This window comes from Diachasma alloeum, unplaced genomic scaffold (genome assembly GCF_001412515.2).
Source record: "Diachasma alloeum isolate Michigan unplaced genomic scaffold, Dall2.0 Dall_scaffold_00533, whole genome shotgun sequence".
NCBI lineage: Eukaryota > Metazoa > Arthropoda > Insecta > Hymenoptera > Braconidae > Diachasma > Diachasma alloeum.
The window spans coordinates 14,985-37,654 of NW_021680665.1; the positions used below are offsets into that span (position 1 = coordinate 14,985).

The 22,670-nt window shown below is 36.3% G+C and overlaps 2 long non-coding RNA genes across 2 annotated transcripts in view; one reads left to right on the forward strand and one right to left on the reverse strand.

The window, feature by feature from the left end:
- The window catches only part of LOC107042870, a 2,987-nt gene extending 2,303 nt beyond the window's left edge, over positions 1-684 (reverse strand). Inside the window, exon 1 of the long non-coding RNA XR_001461187.1 lies at positions 337-684. This is a non-coding gene — a long non-coding RNA (uncharacterized LOC107042870). The remainder of the gene's footprint in view (positions 1-336) is intronic.
- The window catches only part of LOC107042869, an 18,110-nt gene extending 5,869 nt beyond the window's left edge, over positions 1-12,241 (forward strand). The window contains exon 3 of the long non-coding RNA XR_001461186.1: positions 12,041-12,241. This is a non-coding gene — a long non-coding RNA (uncharacterized LOC107042869). The remainder of the gene's footprint in view (positions 1-12,040) is intronic.
- The last annotated feature ends 10,429 nt before the right edge of the window (positions 12,242-22,670 follow it).

Genomic DNA, 22,670 nt, shown 5'->3' on the forward strand with positions numbered 1-22,670 from the left:
AGCAACAAAAACGAATAAAAATTTAGCAGAAAAAAATTCTAATATTTACACCTATGAATTTCATTAAACATCTCAAAATCTATTTACTTTTTTCAAACCGAATGTCTCTTGGACAAATGAAACGGTAAAATTAGATAAAATTCTATATAAATGGCCCAAACAACGAATAGAATTTTTCAATAGAATTCTAATGGAACTCCAAGAGAATTCTCATAGAATTCCACTAGAAATGCAATAGAATTTCTCAGAGAATGTGCCAAGTTTTTCTGTCAAATTTCTTCATGCGCGCGATTGAGGTTAAGCACACGGATAAACACGTCCGAGAACTGAACCCACCTCGCCTTTGGTGGATTCAGATCTCGGACCCTCAATTTCTCCAATAATTTATTCATTTTTTTAAATTGTCCACATCTATTTTTATTCGAAAATTAACCTTCAACTCATAAAAACCGATTATAAATAATTTTTCACTTAGATTTTGTTGTTAGATGCTTAAGAAGCACAGAGGGATTTCATCGTCCGCACACTACATAACACTCCACAGACCCCCCTACTGTGTGAACCCTCGAATAAATATAAGTGTAATAATTCTGTACACTCAGTGAAATATTAATAAATATTGCAATTTGGGGAGAATTTATTCTACTTTTGGAGGGAATAACAGAAAATGGCCGTCGAGCACTATGGATATGCAATTAATTTGAAATTCAATCGTAAGAGTGCTCTGCATCCGAGATCTGAATATCGTCCGAGAACTGACGTCCTCACGGTACTTCTGTTTGCTTCCGAATGGAAATTTCGAATATTGAATTTTTTTTCGATTCTCTAATTTTGCTTGGATATGACTCAGGGTGGTATGGTGATTTATTTAGAGAACGTCTGTATATATGTGTGCGTATGTGTGCATGTATGTGCGTTTGTCCAGAAATGTGTCAATCTCTCCAGAACATTAATTACAAAAAATCTGAAATTTTGGCTCATAGTTGGTATCAATGGGACACAAATCTGTGTTAAATCGCAGCCCGATCGGTTGAGTAATTCATGAGATATAGCGATTTCTCAAAAATCGTCAGTTGCAAATATCTCAGGGGCGGCTGGACCAATTACATTTTTTTCAATGTTCGTCACGATGATACCCATCTCATCGCATAGAAATTTAATCACCCCGCTATGAAAAATTGAGTTTTATTGTCATTTTTTCACTTTTTCGATGAAATCGCTCATTACTATGTCAACTTGAAAAATAATCGAGATAGAAATTTCAAACTCCGTATGATTGTAGGTCTTCTGATGAGAAAGTTTGGCATTTTGAATGGTTGAAATCAGACAAATAGTTCCGGAGATATTCAACTTTGTATGTGAAACTTTTTTCTTTAATATCTCAAAAAGCACTCAGCTGAATTCAATTTTTTTTCAAAATATTCCTTATAATGGTGGCTATCTGACCAAATCAAAATATGAGTACCATTTTATTAAAAGTTTCTGAGATATTGCCATTTTTATTTTTTGTATATGGTTAGTTTGCTCATGACTGCTATAATGTGTTTGAAACTTTATTTGTCAATTTAAAATTTCGGGTATTGATCAATACTATTTAGCTACACAACTCGCAAGCATTTGAGCTTAATTGGTTCAGTAGTTCATGAGATAAAAAATCTTCTAGATTTTATGAAAAATCGTATATTGCGTTAATTACCGTGTTTTTCTTTAGCCATCGGATTTTTTTATCATAATTGTTTGGAATATCATGTATATGAAGATCGTATGTTTTTCTGAGGGTTATAACTCCATGTGTAGATGTCTTTATTTACTTCAAAAATATAGAGGTCTCCATGTGTTCATAATTGTTTGTCAAACTGGTCCATATATATGCGACTGGTTTAATCGAATATAGAAACAAATATCTATGATACTACCTTATTTATTCGTCATGCAAGGATTTCATGACAGTCTTCCTTTTAATTAAAACTAATTTTGTATGATTTTTCTCACCGATTTACGAGTTCTTTGATTTAATATAAATACACAGATGAGGACATATGCTTTCTGTAGGATTCAATGGTATTATTTTTTGAGGTTTTAAATCGTCTATTTTCCTCCTTTTATCATTTTTGAGAACACACGCATTGCAATCACCTATCGCGTGAGGGCTGATAATTCTCCGAATTTATGAAATTGACGATGCCTGACAGACAATATGGTGCACCATATATACGTGTAAAACATGTGGCCCCGAGTAGTCACTTCACATTTCACGTGCATAAATTTTGGTGTATAGTTTTGGAACGCACATTGTATCGAGTAGCTCAAATATACACGTTTTACACTAGCGTGTAAAATCTACACACCTTCGCTATAAGGAGCACACCTAAATGAAAGTACACACATCCTAAACGTGTAGTGTATAATAACTAGGCACTATGCTACATACTTGACTTTACAGTGTGCATGGTGTGCATTCAAAACTTTGCACAGCAAAAACGAATGTCTGAGATTTAACACACCTTTTGTAGACATTTCTCAGACACTAAAAAACGTCTGAATAAAATGAAAATTTGTCTCAATTTTAAACATAAATTAAGATGTTTAGGCACCTGTTCGTCTGAGATTCAGACAAATTTTCATTTTATTCAAACGTTTATTAGTGTCTGAAAAATGTCTACAAAAGATGTGTGAAATTTGGACATGCGTCTTTACTGTGTGGGAAAAGCATTCAATGATGCTTGCAAATTACTGTCTGAAGGACATTCTACGAAAAGATGTTCATGGAAAACGACTTGAGATTTCCTGAATAGTGATACTTAACACACTTGAAAAATCGTTCTAAGAAAATTGAAATAATGCTTCTATGTTTGGCTTGATCAAAACTTCATTTTTTATCAGAGTATCACATGAAGGACAAATTAAATGTGTAGAATAGATATATATTCTCTTGAAGATTTTTTCACACAAATTTGTTACATTTACAGCCGAGTTAAGAATAATATGGTTGGCGTATGATTCATATTTATAGAAACAGGCAGGGTAAAGCTTCTATTCAGCAGAAGCCATGTGACTGTTTCTTCATGTGTTATTAGGCTTTTTTTCCTACCAATCTCAATTTCAAAAATGAGAATTGGCAATTCCTATTCAACTTCCCGACTTCATCTGATGGATATTATCTTTAAAAAAACTAATGAATATTTCATTTTTATTCTCCATTTCTTTTTCATTTATTAATTTTTTAATATTCTCATTTTTTAAAAATCTTTTCTTCAATAGTATCAGTCATAAAGTGTAGTTAAGATTAATTAGCATTGCAAAGACTATTATTCTTTTATCTTTAATTCTATTCCGCGGACGCGTCACGCCTTTTTGTATTTCTTTTTATCATGTTTTCGCCCCAAAATCTTTAATAAACACTCATTTATTATGAATCAGACTGATATTGAACAATATGATATGAAATTGAAATGACGATAATTTAATGTTGAATGACTTTTTTAATCATCCAGATGCGAAAATCATCGATAAAGTGACGATCTATCATTTTTGCTTTCGAATGGAAGCCTTGTATTTGATCGATTTTTCGATTTTCTAATTTCGATGGCAAATGGTCTAGAATATTATGAAACGTGAAAAAACCATGTTTTTAGGGCATGTCTGTATGTATGTGCTGAAAAATTCGACATTTTGATGATTAATTTTTAGAAAATTCAACATAAATACGGTGAAATTTGTCGATAAAAATCTGAAATTTTGGCTCAAGGTAGCTATGATTAAGCTTCACTTTGATGCGCCGTTTCAGCTCGATCGGTCCACTAGTTCCTAAGATATAACAACTTCTTTAAATTCCGTTTTTCCTCAATATCTCAAAATCTACTGCACGGATTTCAATGTTTTTCTTTCAAAATACTCATCTCGACAGGCCCTATCTAGATCAATCGAAATATCTACATTTGTTCGGATGAAATTTTACGATATCGCCGTTTTTCTGTTTTATCATCAAAAATCTTGTTTACACGATAAGTCAATAAAAAATAGAGATAGCGAGTTGAAATTTTGTACACTTCTAGCTCTCATAACATAAAAAGTTCGTATTGTGGGTGGGCATAATCGGTCAAGCGGTTCTTGAGTTATTCAACCTTTTATGTAGATATATTTCCTTGAATATCTCCTGAACTACTTAATGGATTTCAATTTTTTTCAAAATACTTGTCTCGGTGGCTACCATGTAGATCAATCAAAACATGTATACCCGTCCAGACAAAAAATCAAAGATATTCCCGTTTTTTCGTTTTTTAATTTTTTTCATTCTTGTACGCACGATATTTTGAGAAAAAATGAAAATAGTAAGTTGAAATTTGGTGTGATTATAGCTCTTACAATATTGAAGATTCGTATTTTGGATAGGTGCAATCGGCCGAGCAGTTTCGGAGATATTTAACCTTTTGTACAAATCCATTTCATTAAAAGGTTGAATATCTTCCTGTAGATATCCTGTAGCATGTGGCTACGGTTGTATACTTGTCACAAGGACAGGGAATTGCTACGGATCCATTTGGAAGCTTACTACCAATGCAATTGGTAGAAATAAAAAACGAAAAGGACTAATAACGCAAAAGGTAACGGTCACATGCCTTCTGTCGGATGGGCCCGAACCCCGGCTTATTTAGAGAAAACGATTTTTAGATGAATGGCTCTATGCCATGATGTTCTGAATCGATCGACTCCAAATTTCGTACAGAAGTGAGACCAGATATTAATGATTTGTAGCCGAAATCTCATGGGGTTCATTCGAACTTTTACACGGATTGCGGGATGTCACATTCACTATGAGATGAAAAAAAAAGCAGGGGTTCGAGCCTATCCGACAGAAAGCATGTGACCGTTACTTTTTGCGTTAGTCCTTTTCTTTTTTTTATTTCTACCAACTCCATTGGTAGTAAGCTTCCGAATGGACCCGTAGTAATGCCCTGTCCTTGTGACAGGTATACAACCGTAACCACATGCTACAGGATGGCTACAGGAACAAATTCAACCTTTTAATGAAATACAAAATTTAATTATACAAAAGGTTAAATATCTTCGAAACTGCTCAGCCGATTGCGCCTATCCAAAATATGAATCTTCAATATTGTAAGAGCTATAATCATACCAAATTTCAACTTGCTATTTTCATTTTACTTCCGAATGGAAGCCTTGTATTTGACATAAATAAATACGGTGAAATTTGTCGATAGAAATCTGAAATTTTGGCTCATGGTAGCTATGATTAAGCTTCACTTTGGTGCGCCGTTTCAGCTCGATCGATCCAGTAGTTCCTGAGATATAACAACTTCTTTAAATTTCGTTTTTCCTCAATATCTCAAAATCTACTGCACGGATTTCAATGTTTTTTTTTCAAAATACTCGTCTCGATAGGCCCTATCTAGATCAATCGAAATATCTACATTTGGTCGGATGAAATTTTACAATATCGCCATTTTTCTGTTTTATCATCAAAAATCTTGTTTACACGATAAGTCAATAAAAAATAGAGATAGCGAGTTGAAATTTTGTACACTTCTGGCTCTCATAATATAAAAAGTTCGTATTGTGGGTGGGCGCAATCGGTCAAGCGGTTCTTGGGTTATTCAACCTTTTATGTAGATATATTTCCTTAAATATCTCCTGAACTACTTAATGCCAAAAAACAAAAAAAAAATATTTTTTTGAAAAAAACCGCCAAGTTGTTTGATTGTAGATTTCGAACCGGGGATTCTACTTTTTTGAAAATAAAATGAAATGAGCCAAGTGAGAAAAAATCAGTAGAAGCAAAATAAAGTACTTGGCGCGGGGCAGGAGATTGAAATTAGATTGATAAGGGACAGGCTACTTGATGGAAAACTCCGCGCCAAGTACTTTATTTTGCTTCTACTGATTTTTTCTCACTTGGCTCATTTCATTTTATTTTCAAAAAAGTAGAATCCCCGGTTCGAAATCTACAATCAAACGACTTGGCGGTTTTTTTCAAAAAAATATATTTTTTTTGGTTTTTTGGCAGATTTCAATTATTTTTTTCAAATTCAGAAAAGGATGATTTGTGTATTGATATTTGCAAGCCGACTGGAATAAGGTTCTAAATTACTGAAAGACCGTCTTCTTCACTAATTAGATAAGATAATTCAATGAATCTCATCAAATCGTAATTTATAATATTCAAATATCCACCGCGCAAACTAGTGAAAATGGCGATCGTCTGGGGACCCTATTAATTCTTTTTAGGGTGAAATAATTATTCCCAAGATAGCAAATTGTTACACCCTTCGTAATGTTGTTATGCAGGGCAGGGCGAATTTACCGATATAATCATTTCACCCTAAAAAAACTTGATTGTTCAGTGTACCTAATTACCTTCATCAATTAATCGAATGATAAATTTTAATTTATGTGAATTTTTATTATAATTAATTAATTTTTAACCAACAATTAGATCTACACAGATTATTCAAGATTATTTATTACCTACAAACGATTTACTAACGGTTGACAAGGTCAATTTGGGTCTACAAATGAAAATTAGGAAAGTGGGGAGCTAACTTTTGCTCATTATTTTAATTAATTAGTAACAAATCAATGGAGGACCTACAAACATTTTGAATACTACTACAATGTTTTATGATGATCCTGCTATTGTCCTAAATGGAAAACAAAATATTTTTTTAATTATGTGGTGCTAATTATCAGGCACCGGTACGATCGCCATTTTCATGACTAGTTTTCGCGGCGGAAGTTCGAAAAAAAAATCAAAACTTGTTAATAAAAATGTTTGATAAAAAACTTTTCAACAATTCTTACCTGATTATAACCTAAATTAGGCTGATATGATAATACTTGACAATGTAACACTACGTTTGAACATATTTCCAATGGCTAGAAGGGCACAAATGAAATGATTAACTTCCAATATAAATTGATATAATTCCCTTCAATGTTATTTAACATGAGAAACTTTTGTATAAAAATATTGTAAACACACATACAAACACTTTTTGAATACTAATGTCGGTAATGCAGAGACTGTCCGTATCCTATGGAAATAAGGATAAATGGTAATTGAACATTTCAGTATAATTTTTAATTATAAATGATTCTACAAACGATGGGGTCATTAAATTTAGAATCTCCAAACGATTTCCTTTCGATTGGACCCTTAATTGGGGTTGATCGAACAATTTACAATTTTTGTCGGCCAGCATCATGTCAAAATTTGATTAATTTTTAAAAATTAATTGGTGAATGTACAAACAAATATTTTCACTGTACAATCATGTCCTAACGACGTACAATCGAGTACATAAGGTCGTTTTTTTAATTAGTGCCCTATGTCGGCTAAGTACCTGGAGGTCAACCCCTACTACCTGAGATCTAGTTACAGATAGTTGAGGATATAGTGAGGTAAGATCTAGTGAGAATTACCAACTTCATAAGAGAAATGTATGCCCTAGACAGATGGATAATAATCGAAACCCGAAAAATGTGCATAATAGCTCGTTGCTATGTGGCTATCTTTGTTAATATTCAACTAATTCAACCGATAATTGCATCAGTGGAAAGCTGATACGCGATTTATATAATGTAACTAAGGCCAGTTTTTATCTAAATGATCGCGTGAATTGATTATTAAAAAAAAATAGATTGGTGGTTGTGGAGGGGGAAGTTGTGTGGTGTATAGATACTTGGTCGCTCTTGGTGATTTCGTGGACTTGGCCCGATACGCTCCCGCGTATCTCGATGAATTTCAATTTTTTTTTCAAAATACTTGTCTCGGTGGCTACCATGTAGATCAATCAAAATATGTATACCCGGCCGTACAAAAAATCAAAGATATTCCCGTTTTTTCGTTTTTGCTTCCGAATGGAAGCATTGTAATCATGCAAATTTAAGTTTTTGATTTTTTGTTTTATATGGACTTATTATGACCCCAAAAGTCCGAATATGCATTTTTTAGACCGTGTCCATACGTGTGTATGTATGTGCGTGTGTATGTAACAAACGTTTTTTTCGATTGTGCGCTAGGGAAGCGATAGCATCGAATAATTTTTTTCCCTCAAATGTAGGTATTGGTGAGCCCTATCCACCACCATAAATTAAAATTTAATTCATTCATTCATTTTTAAAGTTTTTGAATTTTTTTGAAAATCGGTTTTTTCACGATAACTAAAAAAAAATGTTTCAAATTCATTAAATGTCGGCTCAAAAAAATCGTTGGGGTCTCTTCTTGATCGAGTTCGGAGATGGAGGTGATAGCAATATCATCGTCAGTTTAATTTTTCGAAAAATCAGAAGAAAAAAAAATTTAAATCAGAGTACTGTAGATATCTCTGGATTTTCGCCCTCAAATGGATTCAATCATAGATTAAAATGTTTGTTCATGAAAAGGATCGAAGCAAACCTGTTATGAGCAACTATAATATTAGATTTAACAATCTGAGATTTTAGTTATGCGGGGCTCATAATCCATATAAGTACAAAATCCCATAAGTACAAAAGAGAACAGGTATAGATTTGAGAAAGTGATGTTATGATGATTTCATTTTGTTCTTCTTCGTATACGAAGTATTACCTTCGTATACCTTTTGTATAATTAAATTTTGTATTTCATTAAAAGGTTGATTATCTTCCTGTAGATACCTTGTAGCATGTGGTTACGGTTGTATGCTTGTCACAAGGACAGGGAATTGCTACGGATCCATTCGGAAGCTTACTACCAATGGAATTGGTAGAAATAAAAAAAAAGAAAAGGATAATAACGCAAAAACTAACGGTCACATGCCTTCTGTCGGATAGGCTCGAACCCCTGCTTGTTTATTTTTTTTTTTCATCGTAAAATTCAGAAGATCTTTTGACGAACATCTGTTTTCAATTTTGGTGCTCTGAAGAATTCATCGGCGAGATGGAGAAAAAAACAAAATTTAGTCCTCCCAAAAAATTGTTTTTCCGAAAATATCTCGGCCTCTTGGAGTTGGAGAAATTTCGGTATAAATGTTTTTTATAGAGTAAAATGAGATCTACAAAGAACTTCTATGATTTTTTCCATCTACTGTGAATTCAGAGATATTCATTGCAAAATCATCTACACATTCAGTTGCCAATAAGTTTTTTTTTTACAATATCTCAAGATTGAAAAGAAAGAAAGAAGTAAAAATGGAAACTACTAAAAAGGTTATTACAAAAATCCCTCTGTCTCCTTTGCATTCCGAGAGATCATCAAAATATTTGGATTTGAGTGACACATCTTGTTTCTTGTCTTCACCGCTGAATTAATTTCTGTGCTGGATTATTACATTCAGGAGATGAAATTTCTACTAATCAGTGCTCAACAAATCATAAAAATGAAGCTCATTTTCCTGGATTTTATTTATTTTTGGAAATGGGTAAATTGTTGGTGTTCCATGCAGATTATAAGAGACTTTTTTGTCACTCAACTGAATTCGATGAACTTCCTCTTTCAGTGCACAAACCATTAGCGGAATGAAGAAATTCCATGCATGCATTCATTGTAGATTTGAAGATTGTGAGATGTAACGTCTAGAGTGCTGCTGAAACCTTTCGATATATGAAATTTATACGCAACAGATAATAGGGATTGTAACCATGAGTTTCAACGAATTATGAACAATGAAAGAGGAAGTTTATCTAATTCAATTGGGTGCGAAAGCAAGTCTCTTGTAATCTACCATGGTATAATGTACAACCTAAAAAAACAAAAACAAATGTTTGTGTAAAAAAAACTGCGCTAAGAAAACGTTTTGTTTGGTTTTTACTGGGAAATTGAAATTTTTGAAAAATACAAAGAAATAAAAACGAAAGCCAAGTCAGGAATGTCAAATAAATGGGTACAGCACACGATCAGATGTCTATAAAAAAATAGTTCTAAATAAAAGAAGGATTTTTAAAAAATTCTCCACAAAATAAGAAATCAGTAGGAGCAGGACCAACATCCTTGGCGCGGATCAGTAGATGGAGGATTAGATTGATATAGACAGTGAGTAGAAAAAATCCGCGCCAAGAACGGTGGTCCTGCTCCTACTGATTTCTTAATTTGTGGAGAATTTTTTAATTAATTACACAGTTGAAAAGCTCATAAGCGTTTTATATAATGTAACTAAGGACAATTTTCCGATTTGCTATAACGAATGTCGATCATTTAGAGGTAGTGGAAGGGGAAGTTCTGCCGTGTATAGATACGCGGTGCGCTCGGCCAGATGTTTTGTACAGTCGGCGTCAAAACTTTTCTTGGCCGATACGCTGCCGTGTATCTTGAATACGCGGTGCGCTCGGCCACATGTTTTGTACAGTCAGCGTCAAAACTTTTCTTGGCCGATATGCTGCCATGTATCTCTATGTATAATGTATAATGGATAATGTACACTGTACGTGTATAATGTACACTGTACCCATTTCGAAAAATAACGTTCTAATGTAAAAAACAAAAATACACAGAAGAGGGGGGGGACTCCAAATGACCGTCTAAAACTTTCTTTTTTATTTTTCCATACCAAAATACATAGATGCATAAAAAACATTTTTCTCTTCGAAAATCGGAGAAAATTTCCCACAAAATCTATGGGTTCAAATTTTTTTTTTTAGTGGTTCATAATTAGAATTGAAAAAAATTGCAGACGGTTGTATCTTTGATACAGCTGTAATTGCACATGGATACGTCCATGGTCTTTCCTTCTTTCTCGAATTTCCTAGAAACTCCTTGAATTTCTTTGAAATTTCTAGAAACTTGAATTTTTTAGAAATTTCAAGAAACTTTTCGAATTACCTCGAAATGTCTAGAATTTTCTAGAATTGCGATAAATGGCGCTGCACATAAAAACCGTTTCCCAAAATGACCTCCCATATTGAACCCATAGACGTCTCCACGTCAAAACAAGTTTGCAGAAGAAAAAAAAATCGGTTTTCAATATATCTTCCAATAATTGTGTTGGAGAACTCCGGATGAACTCATTTTTAGTGATGACGTCGAGACTACATGATAAGTTTTTGAATAGATCATCACTGTCTGAAAAAACATCAAAAGTTTTGGAATCATTGCAATCTTGAAAGACATTGGATCGGTGCATCTCATCACGATTTTTTGAGCACTTATTTTGCCTGGGTCTCGACTTTTTCGTTTTTTTCTGTTTTTATATCGCCGATATATGTGGACGTCCACATGAAAAGGGACCACTTTGGCACTATTGGAGTTATGTATATTCCCATCATCTTGATCTGATTCTGAACATTTAGAGCCCAGAATGAACTTGATAGCGTAAAGAGTGACGACGCTAAAGAAGATCGAAAAAATAATTTAACATGGGTTTAAATGGGAGTTGGCAAGAGAAAAACGTGAATATCTCGGAAACTAGAATCGACAAAATGGTCCCTTTTCATGCGGACGTCCACATATCATTACGATATATGTTTTTTTCTGACTGTAATGATCTATCCAAAAATTTTATCGTGTAATCTCGACGGCATCACTATTCATTTTTCTTCTCTTGGACTATGCTTTCCGATAACGATAAAAAAAACTTTCAAAATTTCGAAGCAATTTTTCATATGCAGAATTGACGATTTGCTCATATATTAGATGTTTTTCACCAGTATATACAAGAGTAAATCGATATCCACCTATCTGAGCATCCAATCCTTAGGATATAAACCTCCCAATCCTGAGCAGCCAAATTTACGTGCTACACACTTGTAAAATATTCCAATATTCATAATTGATATTCCATAAAAATTTGAAAAGCCTGATTGAAATTAACGTTAAAGTTAGCGTGAAAAAATAGAGTAATTTGCATGTAATAAACGATGAAAATATGCTGGAACTGGCATGGTCAGGGGACTTTATGAAGAGACCTGTCTAATTCGTAACCAATAAATTCTCTAACAAACGAGCTCTCTTGATGGATTCCTCTAGCACCAGCTAGGTGGGAATTAAGTATTTTGAAACTTTGATATCTTGTGTTCTTTATATCTACACTATTTATCTATCCCTAATTCACGGATATTTCGGTTTCAGGATATCAAGAGGATAAAAAAAAGTTTATGCTATTCTCAATTCATTGGAGAGTACCCATCATAATCAACTTTTGAGGAACAAATATCAAGTTAAAAATACGAAGCAATCTAAATATTATATTTTTCATGGAATAAAAGAGCCTTAAGGAATAACGAATAATCTGTCTGTAACAATATGGAATAAACAGCGACCTTTATTTTATATCGCTCTTATTTGATTGAAACAATTATTTATTTTAGTCATTGTGATCTCTTCCATTCAATTTGATTTCTTGAAAATCGTAAGATAATGAAATGATTGCCAATTTTGTTTTAGAGATCTAGATTATTCAAAATTTATGAAATAAATGTATAGAATCCAATTATTTTAACGCTGATATTTATGCTTTATTTCCGTGTAAATTGACAGGATTCATAGTACCTCTTTCAAAATGGTAGAAACTAGTCAAGGCTTTGACGTTTGTCCCTACCACAGTAGAGCTATTTACACCGGGTCACGCCAAGTACGGCCAATTTTATGTGTACTCTAGCCAAACCCTCGGTGAAAACACGGATTTCATGTCAACTTTGCATTTCCACCAAGATTTAGACTGAAATAGACAATCTTAGACGCACTTCTTCCACTTTTATGGCACTCATGAAGAATAGAGAACAAAAGGCCGAACTTATGGAGGTATAACATTTAGACTCTCGATTCTAGAGTGTTGGTTCCCTATCTTCCCCACAGTATACGCGTGTTAAAAGACGCGTGCTAAAAGACAGAGCTATGGTGGTGGGGTCAGGCGTTGTAGGGGCAGGTTAACCACTGATCTCTATACAACTGGATAGCTTGTCCTTATGGGCCCAGCAGAATTAGAAGGATTTTTGACCCCTATATTTTGACACTTATATTCTGACCCCTAGATCCTGACCCTTGTATATTTTGGCCCTTGTATTTGGACCTTCATATTATGACCCCTGGACTTTGACCCATATATTTTGACCCCTAGATTTTCACCCCTATATTTTGACGCTCATATTATGATCCCTGGATTTTGACCCCTAGATTTTGTCCCTAGATTTTGACACTTGTATTCTGACTTATCAATATAAGTCAGAATACAAGCCCTAGATTTTGACCCAAACGAAACTGATGTTCTCGACCATATCCTTTCAAATTGTTAAAATAATTTTGGGCCATGTTTAGGTCAGCCCAAATAGTTTTGGGTTATGTTTAGGTGAGGTTTTTTGAAATTTTTTTTGAAAATTGCAGTTGAGTTCTGGCAATAGTTTCGTATATTTATAATTATTAATTTCGTTTTTTATTTCGTTTTGTGTAGAATAAAATGATGCACCTGAGGAGGAATGCTTAGAGCATTCGAAACGTAGTGCAATTTTGATTACTTAAATTTTTTTTGAGTGTTTACTGCTGCTGACCTAAACATGGCCCAAAATTATTTTAACAACTAGATTTTGACCCTCATATTCTGACTCTTGGATGTTGACCCTTATATTTGAAACCCTGTATTTTGTCCTGCATTTTTTTACTTCCATATTCTGACCCTCATATTTTGATCATAAGATTTTGATTCTCATATTATGAACCTTATATCCTGACCCTTCGATTTTGTCCCTTATATTCTTACCTTTAAATTTTGACCCTAATCTTTTCACCATTAAATTTTGATCCTATTGACCGTATGGTTCCATAGGAAAAATAACAAGACGTCGCAAGTCCGATATTTTCATTATGGACAATCGTCAACATTATATACATTATATTATTTTTTTTTTTAACAAAATATAGCTCCATCATGTTAGTACTATACATAATACTTGACGAGATCAGCCGTGTGTGCTACACACGTGCCTTGTCATTTCGCACAGTGACGTTTCGGTTTCAGTCTTATGCTTACCCTCAATATGAAAATCAATTTTTCCTCCCCTAATTGAGGTGGAGAGAAGGAATGAACGAATATCGATTGAGAATTGAATTCTCAATGAATTGACACCGGTTCTATTTCTAAACCTGAATTAGAAGAGGACAAATACATGTTAAGTACGTAGTGACTGCGGACAAGTCCTCCCCATTAAAAAATTCATTACTCCTCTCCCTAATTGAGATGAAGGAATGAAACAAACGCCTATCGATCGCGAATTATATTTTCAATAAGGGGGGGGGGGGTAAATGTTCCAATGGAGGGAGCCCCTCCGGACGCACTCGATGCCGGAGAACCTTTCGGGGTTACTCCGCCCTTTTGAAAATTAATTCCTTTTCTCCTTATTGAGATTAAGGAATGAAACCGCTGTCTATTATTGAGAATTCAATTCTCCATCGATCGACGTTGATTTCATTGCTTCATCCCAATTAGGGGGGGGGGGGAATGAATTTTCCAATCGGGGGAGCCCCTCCGGGCTCACTCGACGTCAGAGAACCGTTGTGGATTCCCCCGCGCTTTGAAAATTCATTCCTCCACTCCTTATTGAGATTAAGGAATGAAACCGCTGTCATTTATCAAAACTACAATTCTCGATCGATAGGCGTGGGTTTCATTCTTTCATCTCAGTTAGGGAGGGGAGAAAAGAATTTTTGAATGAGAAGAACTTGTCCGTAGTTACTCCGCGCTTTGAAAATTCATTCCTCCGCTCCTAATTGAGATTAAAGAATCAAACCGGTGTCATTTATTGAAAATATAATTCTCGATCGCTAGACGTTAGTTTCATGCCTTCATCTCAATTGGGGGGGGGGGAGAAATGAATTTTCCGTGCCGGCGGGCGCAAAGTTACTCTGACTTTGCGCCTACGCCGAAACGGAAAATCGCGTTCTAACCACGGGAAGTAAAATAAAGGACCCTCAGCCGCCTGCTTACCAACCTCGCCTTCGGCTCGGCTGCACTGGCGGCTGAGGATCCTTTATTTTCCCTCCCTAGGTTAGAAATATACTATTCCAATCAGAGAGCCCCTCCGGACTCACTCGATGCCGGAGAACCGTTCGGGGTTACTCCGCACTTTGAAAATTCATTCTTCCGCTCCTAATTGAGATTAAGGAATGAAACCGCTGTCTATTATTGAGTATTCAATTCTCCATCGATCGGCGTTGATTTAATTCCTTCATCCCAATTAGGGGGGGAGAAATGAATTTTCCAATCGGGGGAGCCCCTCCGGGCTCACTCGACGTCAGAAAACCGTTGGGGGTTCCCCCGCGCTTTGAAAATTCATTCCTCCGCTCTTTATTGAGATTAAGGAATGAAGCCGCTGCCATTTATTAAAAATATAATTCTCGATCGATAGGAGTTGGTTTCATTCCATCATTTCTATTAGGGAGGGGAGAAATGAATTTTTGAATGAGAAGAACTTGTCCGGAGTTACTCCGCGCTTTGAAAATTCATTCCTCCGCTCCTAATTAGTATTACGGAATGAAACCGGTGTCATTCATGGAAAATATAATTCTCGATCGATAGGCGTTGGTTTCATGCCTTCATCTCAATTCGGGGGGGGGGGCGGGGGGAGAAATGAATTTTCCAATCGGGGGAGCCCCTCCGGGCTCACACGACGCCGGATAACCGTTCGGAGTTACTCCGCGCTTTGAAAATTCATTCCTCCGCTTCTTATTGAGATTAAGGAATGAAACCACTGTCATTTATTAAAAATATAATTCTCGATCGATAGGAGTTGGTTTCATTCCATCATTTCCATTAGGGAGGGGAGAAATGAACTTTTGAATGGGAAGAACTTGTCCGGAGTTACTCCGCGCTTTGAAAATTCCTTCCTCCACTCCTAGTTAGGATTGCGGAATGAAACCGGTGTCATTTTTTGAAAATATAATTCTCGATCGATAGGCGTTGGTTTCATGCCTTCATCTCAATTTGGGGGGGAGAAATGAATTTTCCAATTGGAGGAGCCCCTTCGATGTCACAGAACCGTTCGAGGTTACTCCGCGCTTGTGAAAATCCATTCTTTTTTTCCTTTTTGAAATTAAGGAATGAAAACGGTGTCATTTATTGCGAATTCAATTCTTGCTCGAGCGGCGTCGGTTTCATTCCTTCATCTCAATTAGGGGGGAGGAATACATTTTTTGATGGGGAGAACTTGTCCGCAGTCACTCCGTGCTTCCAAAATGTATTTGTCCTCTTCTAATTGAGGTTTAGAAATGGAACCGGTGTCAATTAATTAAGAATTCAATTCTCAGTCGATTGGCATTCGTCCCTTCTCTCCATCTCAGTTAGGGGAGGATAATTGATTTTCATATTGAGGGCATAATTCCGGGGTCAGTCGGCGTTTAAAACCGGAAGGTTTCCCTCAACGTCGTCGGGATACTCATCACGGCTTGCCCAGCCCTCCTATTCCCCCCACATAGATGCTTTCTCCCACTCTACGCCGTTATCGGCGCTCTCATACCCTCCCTGGGGTACGTACCTGTGTTTTACTGTCAGGTACGTAATCCACGTCTTGTACGCTCCCTGCCTTACTCACAGGTATGTACTCTGGATTAGTTAATGTGCCACCGCTACGGAATTTTGCGGTTGACACTTCTACATAAGCGCTGGCAATCTCCTCTATAATCTCTCAGAATAGTTTCAACCTATGTCAGTAGAGTAAAGAGCTCCTTAAAAGTCAGCAAAGTATCTCCAATTGTCCGTGAGAGACGATACTTCACCGACTTCACTGCCACCTCTCACTCTCCTCCGAAATGAGGTGCACCTGGAGGGCTGAACGACCACTGCGCTCCATCGTTGAGAAGTACCTGAGCGAAATGACGAGTCTCTTGTCCCTGTAGAGAAGAGCTTCTTAAACTCCTTATCAGCGCCTAGGAAGGGCGACACGCCAAAATTCCACCGTCAAAATTCCCCGCCCCATATTTCCCTGGTCAAAATTCCCCCCGTCACTTTTCTTCCCGACATAATTCCTTCATGTTAATATTCCTTGCGCTAATTCTCCTAACCTAATAATTCCTGCCGATAAAATTTCCCGTATGGCGTATTTATTCGGTTTTTTTAAATTATATATTTGGTTCGTGAAAATCTTTATTCAAATTTTAATAACAGGCAACATGAATTCTATGAAATTGATGAAATTGATTATTATTTGTATGTTGGAACATGAAAGTAAACTATTTACAATGGATACAAATCGTTGTCTCCGTGTGATGAACTGTAGAATTTTGCGTTCTTTGTGTTTTTGACACACCTGTTGAGTGCTTATTGTGATTCTAATGCCCAATCCATCTACTGTACAAGGCCTTTTTCAATTGATTTTGTGTTTATTTTCGTTTTGTCATCGAGATCCTTTGTTCGAGGTAGTTCTGTTGCGGGGGGATTTTCTCGTGGGGAATTTTTCTCGGGGGTATTTTGAGGGGGGAATATTGACCTGGGGAATTTAGACGCGGGGGGATTTTGACGCAGGGAATTCTGACGCGGGAATTTTGACCGGGGAATTTTGGTATGTAACCCTAGAAAGTTCGTCCCGCAGTCGTTGTATAAACGCCTACGGATCCCACGGCGACTCACGAATCTCTGGCATGCTGAGATGAAACCTCCGTTGAGTAGTCCGATATGATCTCGAGATGGATCGCCGACATTGAGAGACACGAAAACCCTTATGAGACTTCCCGCCACGACCCTTCCAAGCTTTAATTGACAGTGGAACAGCGTAATCAACACCAGCATCGAGAAACGCTCATGAAGGGGTAACACGTGCTGCAGGAAGCTGCTCCATGAGTTGCTGCGCTCGTACTCCGCGCTGACGAGCACAAGGAACGCACTTAAAGATGAAAAAGCGAACTGTCGCTCTTCTACCGAGAATCCAACAGGAACGTCTGAGATACGCCGCGATGTGAGCTGCGTTCCGCCATGAAAAGTCCTCTCGTGAGCATCATTAATGATGAGATACGCTAGATTACAGTCCTTCGGGAGAATCGCCTGATGCTTGTTCTCAAATTCCAATTGAGCACGCTGGAGATGCCCTCCAACTCAGAGAACTCCATCCCTATCGATGAAAACAGTGAGCCAACATAGAGTACGACTTACTCAACTGCTCGTCATGTGAGATGACCTTGAGCTCTGTTGAGAAATGCAATGCTTGAGTTGTCTTGATCCAGAAGCGACGTGCTGCTGAAAGATCGTCAGGACTAATTGGAGCTGACATCGATGGACTTGAGATTCTTTCCTCCTAATCCACTCAAAGAAACGCTGCCAAACAGCCGTATGTATGAGCAGCTTCGAAAAAGAGGAATACCTTTCGAGAAACTCAGAACTTACATGATGAGATTGTAAATGACTCCAGATACGCAATCGGTTGGATTCTATTTTCCAGGTACGAAGCGCCACTGAGCTTCAGGAACTGTTCCCTGAACATTGAGAACTCTGTTCTTCACGAACTCCTTCCACCTTGAAGGAGGCGAACTCACCCAAGCGAGAGTTACCGCTGAGTCTGTCCAGAGAAATACACGTACATCGATGAGATTTAACTTAGTTTGCACATACCTTGTGAGCTTACCCAAGAGAAGGGCTGCTGAGCGCTTCAGGTTTGGAGTGGCCCTATGCCACTTGGTGATCTTCCGTAGCTTCTGGATGTACTCCGTCGACCACTGCTACCAGAATTTCTCTACCATTCCTCGAACCAGCTGATATCTCGAAAGGTTCGATATTGATAAATGAGCCAAAGAAGGCTCCGGCACAGTAGAGATAGCAGACCCAATAATAAAATGACCAAGAGTCAACACTGCAAACTCATCACGGTCAGCAGGCAGCTCACATAGCGGCCGAGAATATAATATAACCTCAATCTGCGTCAGCAGCGTCGTAAACTCCTCGTAGGACAGCTTAGTCTCCCCGATGACGCGCTTCAGCTGAAACTTGGCTGACTTTACAGCCGCCTCCCACTTACCACCATGGTGAGGAGCACCAGGTGGATTGAAGATCCAATTGGTCCCATCCTTTGCTACACTGTGAGCGAAGGAGACCCCTCCTTACAAGTGTCGCTAAAAAGTTCCTTGAGATCTCTATCAGCTCCCACCAGACCTCCGTAAATTTAACGAAATCGAGTGATTTGGCGGCCATTTTGAAAACACCTAAATTATGTGCTATTTATGTGCTTTTTTTTTGGTATCCAAAAATTTTTTGCTTTGCTGAGGTAGTGGAAAATGAGGGGGAAAAATCGTCGAAACCCATTAAACGCCATAACAGGAATTTTGGTTGGGCGGAGTAGTCCAAAGATGCATGGAAAATTATGTGCTCATCAATATTCGTAAGCACAAATGATTTTTATTGCCCATAGCAACGTGTTGATTTATTTGTTATCAATGAATCTTCTTCTCCTATGTCAACTGAATCGGATTTATAAATGCCTCGAGATTAATGTGCCCATCAATATTAGTTAACAAAAATGATTTTTATGGCAAAAATAGTTGTGTTGTATTTTTTATCAAAGACAGACCTAGTCACAGGACTTAGGCTCACAGACTAGACTCAGCTCACGCAGTATGTCTATTGACTTGGACTTATAAATGACTGGAGATTTATGTGCCCATCAATATTAACCAACAACAGTGATTTTTAAATAAAAAATCATGGTGTTGTATTTTTTATCAAGGACAGACCAAGTCACATGACACAGCTCCCGTATTATGTCTATTAACTTGGACTTATAAATGACTAGAGATTTATGTGCTCATCAATATTAACCAACAAAAATGATTTTTATGGAAAAAATAGTTGTGTTGTATTTTTTATCAAAGACAGACCTAGTCACAGGACTTAGGCCGACAGACTAGACTCAGCTCACGTATTATGTCTATTGACTTGGACTTATAAATGACTGGAGATTTATGTGCCCATCAATATTAACCAACAACAGTGATTTTTAAATAAAAAATCATGGTGTTGTATTTTTTATCAAGGACAGACCAAGTCACATGACACAGCTCCCGTATTATGTCTATTAACTTGGACTTATAAATGACTAGAGATTTATGTGCTCATCAATATTAACCAACAAAAATGATTTTTATGGAAAAAATAGTTGTGTTGTATTTTTTATCAAAGACAGACCGAGTCACATGACTTAGGCTCACAGACTAGACTCAGCTCACGCATTATGTCTATTGACTTGGACTTATAAATGACTGGAGATTTATGTGCCCATCAATATTAACCAACAACAGTGATTTTTAAATAAAAAATCATGGTGTTGTATTTTTTATCAAGGACAGACCAAGTCACATGACACAGCTCCCGTATTATGTCTATTAACTTGGACTTATAAATGACTAGAGATTTATGTGCTCATCAATATTAACCAACAAAAATGATTTTTATGGAAAAAATAGCTGTGTTGTATTTTTTATCAAAGACAGACCGAGTCACATGACTTAGGCTCACAGACTAGACTCAGCTCACGCATTATGTCTATTGACTTGGACTTATAAATGACTGGAGATTTATGTGCCCATCAATATTAACCAACAACAGTGATTTTTAAATAAAAAATAGTGGTGTTGTATTTTTTATCAAGGACAGACCAAGTCACATGACACAGCTCCCGTATTATGTCTATTAACTTGGACTTATAAATGACTAGAGATTTATGTGCTCATCAATATTAACCAACAAAAATGATTTTCATGGAAAAAATAGTTGTGTTGTATTGTTTATCAACGACAGACTGGGTCACATGACATAGGCCCACAGACTAGACACAGCACATGCATTATGTCTATTGACTTGGACTTATAAATGACTGTACATTTATGTGCTGATCAATATTAGCCAACAACCGTGATTTTTAAATAAAAAAATCATGGTGTTGTATTTTTTATCAAAGACAGACCGAGTCATATGACATTGGCCCTCAGACTAGACACAGCGCATGAATTATGTCTATTGACTTGGACTTAAAAATGACGGGAGATTTATGTGCTCATCAATATTAGCCAATGAAAATGATTTGTATGGAAAAAATAGGGGTGTTGTATTTTTTATCAAGGACAGACCAAGTCACATGACACAGCTCCCGTATTATGTCTATTAACTTGGACTTATAAATGACTAGAGATTTATGTGCTCATCAATATTAACCAACAAAAATGATTTTTATGGAAAAAATAGTTGTGTTGTATTTTTTATCAAAGACAGACCTAGTCACATGACTTAGGCTCACAGACTAGACTCAGCTCACGCAGTATGTCTATTGACTTGGACTTATAAATGACTAGAGATTTATGTGCCCATCAATATTAGCCAACAAAAATGATTTTTATGGAAAAAATAGTTGTGTTGTATTTTTTATCAAAGACAGACCGAGTCACATGACTTAGGCCCACAGACTAGACACAGCGCACGCAGTATGTCTATTGACTGGGACTTATAAATGACTGGAGATTTATGTGCTCATCAATATTAACCAACCAAAATGATTTGTACGGGAAAAATAGTTGTGTTGTATTTTTTATCAAAGACAGACCGAGTCGCATGATTTAGGCCCACAGACTAGACACAGCGCATAAATTATGTCTATTGACTTGGACTTTTAAATTACTGTACATTTATATGCTGATCAATATTAGCCAACAACAGTGATTTTTAAATAAAAAATCATGGTGTTGTATTTTTTATCAAAGACAGACAGAGTCATATGACATTGGCCCTCAGACTAGACACAACGCATGAATTATGTCTATTGACTTGGACTTGAAAATGACGGGAGATGTATGTGCCCATCAAGAGTAACCAACAAAAATGATTTTTATGGAAAAAATAGTTGTGTTGTATTTTTTCCATACAAATCATTTTTGTTGGTTAATATTGATGGGCACATTAATCTCCAATCATTTATAAGTCCAAGTTAATAGACATAATACGGGAGCTGTGTCATGTGACTTGGTCTGTCCTTGATCAAAAATACAACACCATCATTTTTGATTTAAAAATCACTGTTGTTGGTTAATATTGATGGGCACATTAATCTCCAATCATTTATAAGTCCAAGTTAATAGACATAATACGGGAGCTGTGTCATGTGACTTGGTCTGTCCTTGATCAAAAATACAACACCATCATTTTTGATTTAAAAATCACTGTTGTTGGTTAATATTGATGGGCACATTAATCTCCAATCATTTATAAGTCCAAGTTAATAGACATAATACGGGAGCTGTGTCATGTGACTTGGTCTGTCCTTGATCAAAAATACAACACCATCATTTTTGATTTAAAAATCACTGTTGTTGGTTAATATTGATGGGCACATTAATCTCCAATCATTTATAAGTCCAAGTCAATAGACATAATACGTGAGCTGAGTCTAGTCTGTCGGCCTAAGTCCTGTGACTAGGTCTGTCTTTGATAAAAAGTACAACACAACTATTTTTTCCATAAAAATCATTTTTGTTAACTAATATTGATGGGCACATTAATCTCGAGGCATTTATAAATCNACAACTATTTTTTCCATAAAAATCATTTTTGTTGGCTAATATTAATGAGCACATCAATCTCTAGTCAATTATAAGTCCAAGTCAATGGACATAATGCGTGCGCTGTGTCTAGTCTGTGGGCCCAAGGTAATGTAACTCGGTGTGTCGTTGATAAAAAATAGAACACAACTATTTTTTCCATACAAATCATTTTTGTTGGTTAAAATTGATGAGCACATAA